At 40.2% G+C, this 12,097-nt stretch overlaps 1 protein-coding gene across 1 annotated transcript in view; it reads right to left on the reverse strand.

Moving 5' to 3' along the window:
• Positions 1-12,090, reverse strand: part of PLA2G4B (phospholipase A2 group IVB) — a 55,038-nt gene extending 42,948 nt beyond the window's left edge. The window contains exons 1-4 of the mRNA XM_050711325.1: positions 12,009-12,090; positions 9,749-9,936; positions 9,070-9,163; positions 7,474-7,586 (exon numbers count right to left, since the gene is read on the reverse strand). The gene's annotated coding sequence lies outside the window, so the exon portion shown is untranslated. The remainder of the gene's footprint in view (positions 1-7,473; positions 7,587-9,069; positions 9,164-9,748; positions 9,937-12,008) is intronic.
• Between the last annotated feature and the right edge of the window lie 7 nt (positions 12,091-12,097).

Here is a 12,097-nt window from a genome sequence, read left to right on the forward strand (position 1 = left end):
AGCTTGCTCCCAAATGCAGACGTGGAGAAGAAGCACTTCTGGGCTAAAAATATTTTTGATACTTTCCAGGAGGACAGAAGAAGCAGGGCAACAGACACTTTGTATAAAATATTTTCCTAACATATTCCTATAGCAAAGCTTCTGTGACCTTGTCATTTTTGCTGAAGTGCCTCCTTAGACAACACCAGGTGGCTGGGATACTTTGGTAACTTAGAATTGCTAGAGAGTTTATTACTAGGGTATTTGCTGCCACATAGTGACACCATGTGGCCAATTCCTTAGTCCAGAAACTACAGGTCAATGGAAAGAACAGTGTAGAATTTTCTCATTTTTCTTTTGCTTAATTAAATTTAGCTTGGGGATGCTCAGATGCAACTATATTGAATGGTGAGAGTAAACTTGGACAGAACAATTTTCATCTGAATAGGTACACAAAAACTGGTAGATACCAGTTACTTATAGAACTATGATTCTGTTTTCTCAAAAAAGTGCACCTGGAAGGTGTGCCTATCTATGGTTTAATTCTGCAGTAACGCCATAAAGAATTGCAATGAATTTTGGAAATGGATATATTCTTGCCTTGCTCTCATGGTTTGTTTGCATTCCAAGGGACTACAGATGCCTCCATTTATTCTTACAGATATTCCTGAGGAGAGCATTTAAATTCACAAGTGGGAATACTGCTGCTAGAAATGTTCTCAGTGGAAGTTATCACTCTGCATTACATAATATGGTGACTGATGTGATGAATCATCTCTCCCTAGCACAGTTTGTTTTTTTCCAAATCAAGCACTGCACAGTCAAAAGGTACAGCTCATGAAGAATGGTAAGAATAGGCAGCTTCATTTGAAAGAGAGAGATGGAGGCAGGCAAATGATCAGGTGAAAACTCAACACATATCACTTATATATCCCACAAACAAAAAGAATAATACATAAATAAACTCTTAATGGAGAACATATGTTCACTCAGGACTACAAAAAATATATAATGTTCAGTAAGAAATGTGTATTTGGGGTTGGGTTCGGAATGTGTTGCTCTCAAGAGCAGGAAGGAAGGGAAAACCTAACAAACATAACTTTTGGTTGCACAGGCTTTGCAAAGTTAATGTTCCATAAATGCTGCTTTTTTGTATTGATTAGTTAAATAACATGCTGGTGTAATTTTTTGTTCAGTATTGAACTGCAGGTGGACAGTTTATTTCAGCACTATCAAAGTGCAGCTGAATTTAAATGAAATAGGTTAATTTGAAAAGTGGTATAGCAAGATTTTGACCTGCATAGATAATAATTTACAGCTTGGGAAGAACCAGCTAGACACAGGACTTCCAGCTTGTTCAAAATAGGAAGCTGAGCTGAGGAAGTTTACTGACCTGACCTCAACTTCCATCACTGTGACTAGTGAGATTATGCTGCCATCTTGTGACCTGCAAGTTTTAATTCCCTACAGTGACAGCAACATTCCGCCTAGACTGGGACAGTGTACATGTCTCCCTGGTATTAAGGTGCAACAACATGCTTTAAGCAGCTGAGCTCTCCTTTGTAGGTAGACCCATGTTTTCCTTCCTTAGCTGTCTTACCTGTGACTCATGGTCTGCACCCTTCAGTGACACTTTCACTGCTAACAGAAATGCTGTCCACGGACAGGACTGGGTAGAGACTGGAGGCAGCCCTGCAGAGGGGGTGAAACCCACAGTTTAAAGGAGTAGGGTTTTGTAATAAAGGCTACAGAACGTTCCCGTACTGCCAAGAGAATCATCCACATTGGAAAGAAAAACACACACGTAGCTAGCGTTTGCATATGACAGTATATAGTAAAAAAAGACATACTGTTTACATCTGGGAAGAAGAATGATCATGATTGATTACAGTTTTGCACACTGATGATAAAGTTTTTCTCTCTGGCTTCCCAAGTGTAAAGCTTGTACGTTTATGATAATATTTTTTTTTTGCTTAAAAAATTGTGTTACAATTGGTTTTGTTCTGAATCTAAAGGAGGTTGTTCCATCTGGTCAAATGAAATACAACAGCTGTATGTCAAAGTGGTCATGCTGTTCCCTTGAAACTACAGACTTCAGTTGTACTGACTGCTTACATGGCATTTTGCAGTACGTGGTAAAAAGCTTAGTACGGCTGCAATCACATTGAAAAGCAAGCTCCGAAACTCTGCTAGCATCCTCCCATTCCTTCCTGATAGCTCAACTGTACGTGCTTCCATCCATGTTCATTCCCAAGATACTTCAGAATTGAAAGACCTAGAATCAAACATTGAAATGCTGACTATCTGAAATGCACATGCAAGGAAGGAATTGCAGGTGCAAGCAGGCTTGAGCTGTGAGCTAACCAGGCAGCTGCTCTGAGCTGGGATACATGTTCAGGATAGCCCACGGAAAGCATGCATAGCTGAAAGGTTCCCTCAACACATCTGACTGGAAATAAATCATCAGTCCTTCTCCACTACCAAAGCCTCAAACACCATTCTACACCCAAATCACTGAAATATTTTTCCTCTAATCCTTCTACGCGGAAGTAAAACAAAACATTCTGCATTCAGACTCTGACTAGAGCTTCCAGGACATGATATACTTTCTTCAGGACAGGGCATAGCAGAATGAGGATTCCCACTTAGCAGCTAAAGGTTGTTTGCCTGTTCTTGAGGACGCCAATTGTATTTCATTGACTTTATAAATGGAACCTCAAATCTTGTGACAGTGGGGACTTTAGACTTCCTTATAATATAATTATAACTAAAATATTCAGGGAAATACACAGCCAGCTGAACCATCTCTCTGAGACTTATTGGTGTATTTCAATAATCATAATAATAATTATTACTGTGGTGGCAGTGCAAAGCTCTGGGCAGATTTACAGCTAATACATTTACCAAGTTCAGTAAAAAAAAAAAATGAAGTGTAAAGTCATGTAGTTACAGTCCCTTTCAGTAAATCTGTGATGACAGGCATAGACCTTCCTTAACATCATTTGTTCCTTCAGAGGTCAAGGAAGGTGTCGCAAATTTCTTTCTTTCCAGTGTTCCTGCAATGAATGCAATTTGCTCTGGTCATGTGAGGAGCAGACTCACTTACACTCTGCTGCAAGTTAGCAAAGATCCATCTGATGTGGCACATCACATGTACTATTGTTTCTGCAACTGAAGATGCTTTTTTCTCTGGACAGCCACATTCTGACCCCCTCTTCAAAGCTGAAAGTGAGTTCCAGTTCTCATGACTAACTGCCATGTCTGCTTTGTAAAAACACAATATACCATTTAGGTAAGCAGTCAAAAAATTAAATCATCTCACATCAAAGCTTATCTTTAATATGCTGTATCCAAGTGATATAATGGAGTCCATTCTTCTCCCTTCTTTTCCAGCCAGCACCGACTGATACTAATGAAACATGCAGCATCAACTGGACATCATTTCGAGTCTGCTGCAGCTAAATATAGATCTTGATGACCACCTGGGGAATAAATATTCCTTTCATCAGCATATACATGCAATTGATATACTCCTAGATAAATAAGTATAAATACACTTCTACTGATCTTTGGCTCTCCCCATATCTTTCATTACTCTCTCTTTTACAGCCACCTTCTTCTATAGCTAAGAAAGTATTTGATCTTTCTGCTGGGTTTGGACGAAGTGTGTTGTTGCACAAAAGGTCAGCTGAAGGCCACGGTACCTGTAAAACTCCAGACGACAGCCAGAACAGAGTTTCAGTGGTAAACAATGGCTACACCTAAACACTGCACAGAGAAATGCCCTTAGCCCCAGCATAACTTCCCACTGCTCCATCACTGACTATGTACCTATCTGGTAAAACATGATTTTAGAATATGGAGGGAGGAAAAATGAACCTCCATACTAACTCAGCATTCATTTCTGTAAGATGCTGATCACTCTAGAACCAATCTAATATTTGTGCATGTGTAAAATCCCATGAATTTTAATTGGAAACCTTTCAGTATGGGAGATTTCGTTTTACAGTAGTCTTGTGTTGAAAAGTCCTGGAGACAGTGTTCTGGACTACACCTGGTGAGCTGAAATACTGGTGAGTTGAAATGAAGGCCCTTCATTTCCACTGAAAAAGGAGGAAGACCCACTTATAAGAACAGGAGGTATTCTGTTGTCAGAAAACCTCTAGGAATACAGACTAATGCTCAAGGCTTGATGGTGTTTTTTGTGGGATGGTAGTAAGCCAAAGACACATTGTACATCCATAGCTGGCAAGGACACAACCTCCCTCTCAAGAAGGCAAACTTTATTTGCATATGAAAATACTCACGTGTTAGTGATAAAGGTAAGAAAGTGTCCTATTTCCCTGCAGGAACCATTGCCATAGCAGCACTTGAATCTCCTTGTTCTGAAGGCCCAGCTCTAAACATACACATTCTTTATTTTTGGATAAAATCCACCTCTGCAACAACAGTTTGTGCATGGCCTGCTACTTCTTCCTCATTTCACAAGGAGGTCTTAAGAGATACCATAAGAACTGAGTAAGCCCCTCTGCCCTGGAGCAAATATCATCATTAAAGAATACTCATGTATAGTCTCCTTTCTGTAATAGTAGTGTAGAGAGTTTAAATGACTGCCACCATCCCTCTTCTTTCTCTGGTACGTTCTCCTCCCAGAATGAATTGAGGTTGCTGCAGCAGCCCAGGCAGCCAATGGGCTCACAAAGACCAAAGTCCATACCGGCATTGACTGAAGTATGTTGTAGTCTGAGAAGCTGCTAATTGGACTAAAGCCTGGGAGCTGATAATTCCTTTCCTTTCCATGTACTTCATCACTCTGATCTGTAATATGGATGCATTATAATAATAGACACGGAACTCATTTTTATTAACTTTGTCAACAATGAGAGCTCAGAATAAAGCTGGCATGCTTCAAATGAAAGACATGAGGAAAGAAAGAAGGGCAGAATTCAAAAACCTAGCAGAGTGAAAGAGGCTGAAGTGGAAGAGAATAAAACAAAGGAGCAATGGACACAGGAAGGATAAACATCAGAAGTTCAGGCCTCTGGCTATCCTGGAGGCAGCAGCAGAAGAGCACAGTGGTTTGGCCTGTGACTCTTCCCTGAAAGTGAATAAGGTGCTGTGCCTGGCCTGCAGGAGGTCAGAGCTGTCGGAGGGTGCTGCAGAATTACCAGCCAAGCAAACAGTGCTGGGAGATCTAAGCTGATCAAAACATCTCTTTTTTCAGTGAAACATTTTTTGGTGGGATGATGAATGTCTTTTGAGAAACCAGAGCTTTTCTTTTCTCTCTTTCTGCTGAAAAGTCTGTTTGGAGATACATGACCTGACACTTCCAGAGGCATGAAAACAATGGAAACATGCTAAAAACAGAAACTTTCAGTTTTCACACTTCTTTAATAAAAACCTAAAACACACACAGGAAAATCTTGCTGAGAGAAAAGCATTCCTGATCATCTCTGCATGGAACCTTGCACTGGAGAACGGGGGACCACAGCAAGAAGGACACAGACGCTCTTTTGATTCCGAAGAGAACTGCATTTCTGCCCATAGCATACTAAGTCACCTCTCAGCTAGAACCTCCCTGACTGTGATGAGTGCATGCGTTGACCCACAGATAAATCCCCCCCCTACTTTTCAGTGTAGCAGGAGACCCTTGTCTTCCAGAAATGCCACCTCATAAGGAGAATTTTGCACCATTCTACAGACAGAATAACAGGAAAGCAACTGAGACATGCACAGGCATTAGTCAAATCGTGACTGTATGTACAATAATTTAGCCTGAACAGCTGGCTAGGAGGTCATAAAAGAAATGTGTTTTACTACATGAGTGCTAAATGAAATGATTCTTTTGCCAAAGCTGGCTAAGAACAGTCACGGAGCGTATACAGGATTTATGAAACTAACCTCTAGATTCTTTCCTGAGCCCAGAAAATTGCATTCCTTTGAGGTCTGAGCTGACATTCATCAACAATGCAAAATTATGCTCTTTTGCGGGGAGCAGGAAAGGAAGGTAGAAGCACTGGAAAGCCAGGCTTACATGAAGAAATGAAAGGAGTAAAGAGAATAATAAATTACTCTTTAAAAAATTCTACTCTCCTCTCAAACCAGAGGAAGGGAGAAGTTGCACATGCAAAGGACAGGGAGCAAATGCCTCCCCCATGTTCTTAGAAAGTCAAGCTATTTTTCTTAAATTTGTAAAATAGCAGGTAGAGTGGTATTACCTGCTTCAGCACATTACTGTCCTGTGCATGGCGCTTGCTATATGGCTAGACAGGCAGACACAAATGATGAAGAAAAAAATACCCAGAAAACAAATGGAACAGAAAATGAAACAGAGAGAACAGCTCTGGCCTGAGTACAACTGAACTCTCTGCTTAGGAACTACTAGCACCTCCCAAAACCAAAGCTTTCTCTCAGGTCTCAAAAGGTGAAAAGGCCATTTAAGGAGGGAAATAGGGCTTTTTTCAAGCAATTCTTTTGTTAGTGGACTATGGTTCCTTAGGCTATGCAAAATGTACTTAGCCAGAGACAACCAAGAAAAGGAAAAAAGTTAATGTTTATTTCTGGTCCTCCTCACCCTCTCTTCTCAGCACAATATTCCAGATACAGAAAGGGGAAACACAGGGCACAACAAGAGCCATGTATCCTAAAGAAACTAAATTAGCAGAAAGACTAACTTCACATTATATGATGTGTCAGGTTTTGGCTGATAAAAGAAAGGTTTCACCTCATGAAAATACCAAATTTCAAAATTTGCTGTTCTGACGTAGAATAAAAATCAAGACTTTTTTTCTGAACCCAACCATGCCACTATAAACAACCTGCTGATCAGAATAACAGTTTGGGAAGTGGGAAAATGTGATCAAACAGAGGCATGAGCCTCAGCCTTCTAAACCCCATGGAGATCCCCAACTGTTAACTTAATGGCAATTTCAAGGAGACTTTTACCTCCTTTCTTTAAGAGGATAAAACAGAGTTATGCAATTAAGGGCTAATCTTTTGTTCTGTGTGAGAAAGAATGATTTTTTTAAATACCTTTTTTACCTCAAGACACTCCAGCAACTAGAGAACAAAGGACCTTGTTATTTTCACGTCTGATTAGAGACTGAAAAAAATGAAGTAGATTTGTTCTCCTGGTTGCTACATCAACCTCAAAGTGAGAGACCTCTCTTGAGAGAATTTCTACAGCCTGCCACTAGAGCTTCAGTGATGAAAGCAGTTATTACCTCTTCATAAAAGCATTAGTTGTCAGCTTCCCAAGACAATAACTGTACTAATAATAACTGAATGCACAACCACTTAGTTATGAAAGTATACAAAATACAGATTTCAATCACTTGTTTCTAACTAGGTATTGTGTCTTGCAGTAGCCAGTAATGCTGCCATTCATTGTCTTACAGAGAATAAAAGGATTCGTGTCGCAGCTGAGCAATTGGTACCTTGTAATCATGCTTGTTCTCCTAATCCCAGAGTAGGCGGTGGTTACCACACACTCACCTCAGGCACCGCACGGTGAAACCGGCCATCTGGTCGGGATCTGGGCCATCTTGCTTTCACTTGCATATATATGTCTTCTGGCAGAAGGAGATTTCTGCTGGAAAACTTACAGTCTACAAAAAAACCCAAACATATAAGTAATTACAAAACACATTTTTTAATCTTCTGTTTTTACTTTTCTTTCCACTCTCCATTCCCTCCCTCCTTCCCAACAGACGTGTGTACATCTATACCCACCCATCTACACACTCACACACTTCCTTTTATCAAGGGGAGAAATTTAGGGAGTACTGCAAAAACACTTGGTTATGAAAGTATACAAAATGTAGATTTTGGTTACTTTTTTTTTCTTCAGAAATGTACAATTTATATGTCTATTTTAGTTGATCTTTGATTTTGCCTAGCTGAGTTATGATACTGATTTTGGGTATTGCACACACTGAAATTCCACTGCATATACTAGACTAGAGTCAAATATCTCTACATATTTTCCCATATTTTTTCATACATATTTTTACTAGTAGAAACTAGTAAAAAAAAAAAAAAAAGCCCTTGTGAGATAGTAGCAGGCAGCAGAGCTTCTAATGGACCACTTCAAAGAAATCAGAATATTTAAGCTGCACAATATTTGCTTTCACAGAGCTGAAGGATGATGATAAAATGTTGATGATAAGAAGTTTTGGAAATCATTTGAAAGAGTGTAAGACAGTAAATCAGTGACAACAAGCTGAAGGCATTAACCTTTAACTGATCACAAGAACGATGAACAGTCCTCTGAGGTAACTGAGATTGAGGAGGATCAGTCTTGCAGGATCTGCAACAGCAATGCTACCACGGCAATCATAATCAACTTCTTTACGGTTACGTTTTTACAGAATGACTTTCATGGTAAGTTTTGATTTAAAAGGTCAACCCTTGTCCACGATAAAATCTAGGGCTGTTTGAAATCATAACCCTCCTTTTCCTGTGAAGATGCTCCTGAGCTGACAAATCAAATGTACAGATTCTTCCGTAGGATATCTTTTTGCCCCTTTTTCCTTTTTTTTTTTATAAGGCAAAGCAAGTCATTTATAGGGAGGCTTGGACTGTAATAGCTAGTCTGAAGAGAAGGGTACAAATAATACAAAAATATAGAAATTAATATATTGTATTAATATACGTATACAATATACAAATAAATACAAAAAATACAAATACACAAAGAGAAGCATCAGACCAACAGTCAGCCTCAAATCTAATTTTCTCAAGCTTCACCTTTTTGCACTGTTCCAGTACAAGCCAACTAAAACTGCACTGTGGCAGTTATAACATGTTAGGTATCTCCATAACTGAACTATAGCACTATGGCTTCTTACTGTCAATTCCCTTTCAGTATCAGGAACAACTAACAAGTTAATTTATCATAATCGTTGTTTGGAATCTTACACCATAATGTTCAGTTACAGCTAATATGACTGAATGAAATTAGATATCATGAACCTAAAAAAAAAAAAAAACCACAAATATTTAATGAAAAGTTGCAGGAAAAAAATAACCAGTCATATTGCCTTATTAACATGTCTCTCCTTACTGTTCCCTATGCAGCTGTTTCCTTACAATTTTGGTTACCAGAGATGGAAGTCACTGCTCCCCCAGTCATGGTCCTCCAACTCTGAGCTCCAGACAGCCCAAGATCTGTTACTGTTAAATACTGAAACAAAAAAAAATGCATTAAATGCTTCTGCCTTTTTCTCCTCCATAATATGTTAGATGACCATTGTCTCCAAGTATCAGTACAGTGTTTTCATTTGACCTCCTCTTGCTTTTGACATACTTGGAAAAGCCTTTTTTGTTGTCTGACACCACGGTGGCCAATGTCAACTCAAGTTGGGCTTTGGCTTTTCTTGTCTTCTCCCTGCAGAGGTGAGCTGCAGCTCTGTACTCTCACTGTGAAGCCAGACCTTTCTTCCAGAGGTCATATATTTTCTTTTTCCACCCTAGTTCCAGGCAGAGTGCTCTGTTCAGCCAGGCAGGTCTTCTGTCCTGTTTGCTTGACTTGCAACACAGTGGGATTGCCTGTTTCTGGGCTTTTAAAAGGTGGTTTTTGAAAAGCAACTACCCCTCATGGACCCCCAAATCCTCTAACTACACCACAAAGACTTCTTTTTATTACATCTGCATAAATTGTAGTCCAGTTGAGAGAAGAAGCCCCTCTATATATGAATTGCCAATTACAAACTTCTCCTGACAGATGAAAAGACGGCTTTATCAGCAAATAAGGACCTTTGAAACATACCTTTCACTGGAGAACAACATAATCATGCTCCACTTTCCAACAGACAGCACACACTCCACTGGCACATCCCCAAAGATAAAGCAGCGTGTTCTCTCTGCAGCTCTTGACAGCAGCCCAGGGCTGCATGCTGGGGATTTAACGGAGGGTTTACTGAGAGTTGGTGTCCACTTGATGTAACAATCAGGTCTCTGTCAAGTGAGAAAGATACCAAAAATATTTCATTTCTCCTCCTTTAGACATTGCTACTCCTATCACAAGAAAGACGAATGCCCCAAGTGCTGCAGGGCAATGGTGCTGCAAGGAAGGACCAAGAGCTTGCTCCTGACTTAATACCACATGACCTGTGTACAGTTCAGCTGCTCTTAACCCACTCTTGTCACAAACCGAAAAGGATTATTCCTCTTGTGCACGTCATCTAAAAATTCCCATCTTCAAGAATATTAGTATCATGTAAGTTCCCCTGGAAATAAAAAAGACACCTTGATTAAATCCTTGACATGACAGATGGCCAAGATAGGACTGTCTCCACATTAGAAACAGGTGTGAATCTGCTGAGCATTTTGAGGTTATAATCAAAGGCACCTTAACACTGACTCATGGTGTGTTACATCGAGATAAGAAAAAGCTCCTAACCCTCACAAGAAACAAATGACAAGGTGTCATAAGGAAAATCAAAATCTCTTCCTCTGCTTTGCTCATGTTTGCTCTCCTTTCACTGCGTGATTATTGCATTTTCTAAACGCTTGTTATCACTGCACATGAGCAAGCCCTATTTTTAACTTCACAGTTGCTGAGGTTTCTTTTCACCTATTGCTTTGCAGTAAAGTGTAGAATTTAGGAACAAGTAGGTGGGATTATGTGCCAGAGCATGAACAGGGGGAAGCAGCTGGAGTGCACTTTGTCTACTGAAGCAAAACTTGGTGCGAGACTTCTGAAGATCTGAAACAGAACTCCATTACAAAAGCAAACGTATTCATAGTAATAAAAATAAATAAAAAAACACCATGTAGCAAACAAACATACAAACAAGAACTGATTTCTCTGCTTCAGCCCAGAAGACCATCTAGCCCAGCATCCTGGCTCTGCCAGTGGTCAAAAAAGATGTCCACAGAAGAGTGCAGGAACAGGGCAAGTCCGTTGTGGTAATTCTCCAGAACCCTCTTCCAGGCTCATATAATTTGTGGTTCTGGGTCTCTGAGAGGCAGAGGCAGCGTCTTTGAATTTAGCTAATCTTGAAGGATCCCTCCTACATAAATTTATCCAATGCTTTCCTATTGCACCTAATAGGATCCTTGTGCACTGGTGTGATGGTAAGTCACACAGAGTGGGTTTGTTTGTGCAGAGTGGGGGACCATTCTCAACAGATTCCCAGTCTTTATAAAATCAAAGATGCTTTGAGGACCAATGGGAAACACAGTTGATGTGGTTGAAGTAAAGGACAGATGTGTTTTTATCTAATTGAGGATTTAAATCTAGCATCAGCAATACTCTGTCAGTGGCACAAAGGAGCACAGAAGTTTGGTATTTGTGTCACACTCAGTGCTTGGCAGGGAGCAATGGCTGGTAGCAGGCCAAATGCAGCGAGTCCAGCTCACATGGTCATTCCCAAATTCTGCAGTGTCAAGGTCTGACCTCAAAGGCAGTGCTTCCTACTTGAATTTTTAGCCTTAGCATCCAGAATTTGTGAACAGAGGCAGCTCAACCAGTGCACATATTTATCAACGTAACAGCAACCTAACCTACATAGGAGATTCTCACAGAGCATCAGAGATAGCAGACTGAAAGATTTGCCCTTTTTATCTCACTCCAAGACAAACTGCATCACTTTTATACATCTTTATGTACAAATTGCACTGTCACCTGTGTACTTCTCTGACGTCACACAGGGAGGGAACCTGGTCTTCCTGGGACTGTTGGCATTTTGCAACTTGTGTCAACAGAAATTTAAAGTTGAGCAGGCTGGCTATGAACAAGAATGCTCTACAGATGGCTGCGTTCTGCTAGTGTGCCTAATGGCTCCTCCAGTGTTTTGTTCTTGCTCAGTCATAACAGTTTGTCTTTTGAGACAACACTTGGCTCTGTACCTAGCCTTGGCTGCTCTGTGACCTACAGGCTCCAATGACAAGATCAAACCAGCTGATTACTGCAGCAGAATTTAGAATCCACTGGATTGGTTATTACAAACATAACCAAAAGCTCTGCTAGAGCTACTCGGTTATCTTGGATTGGCAGAGTGCCACAGCAACCCCAAAAGGCTCACCTGATAACCCAGTGCATGTTCCTGCTACTTCCTCCTCTGACCCAGCTAAACATTTTAATCTCCTTTTGTGTTTTTTGTTTTGTTTTGTT

This window comes from Cygnus atratus, chromosome 5 (genome assembly GCF_013377495.2).
Source record: "Cygnus atratus isolate AKBS03 ecotype Queensland, Australia chromosome 5, CAtr_DNAZoo_HiC_assembly, whole genome shotgun sequence".
NCBI classification, from domain to species: Eukaryota; Metazoa; Chordata; class Aves; order Anseriformes; family Anatidae; genus Cygnus; species Cygnus atratus.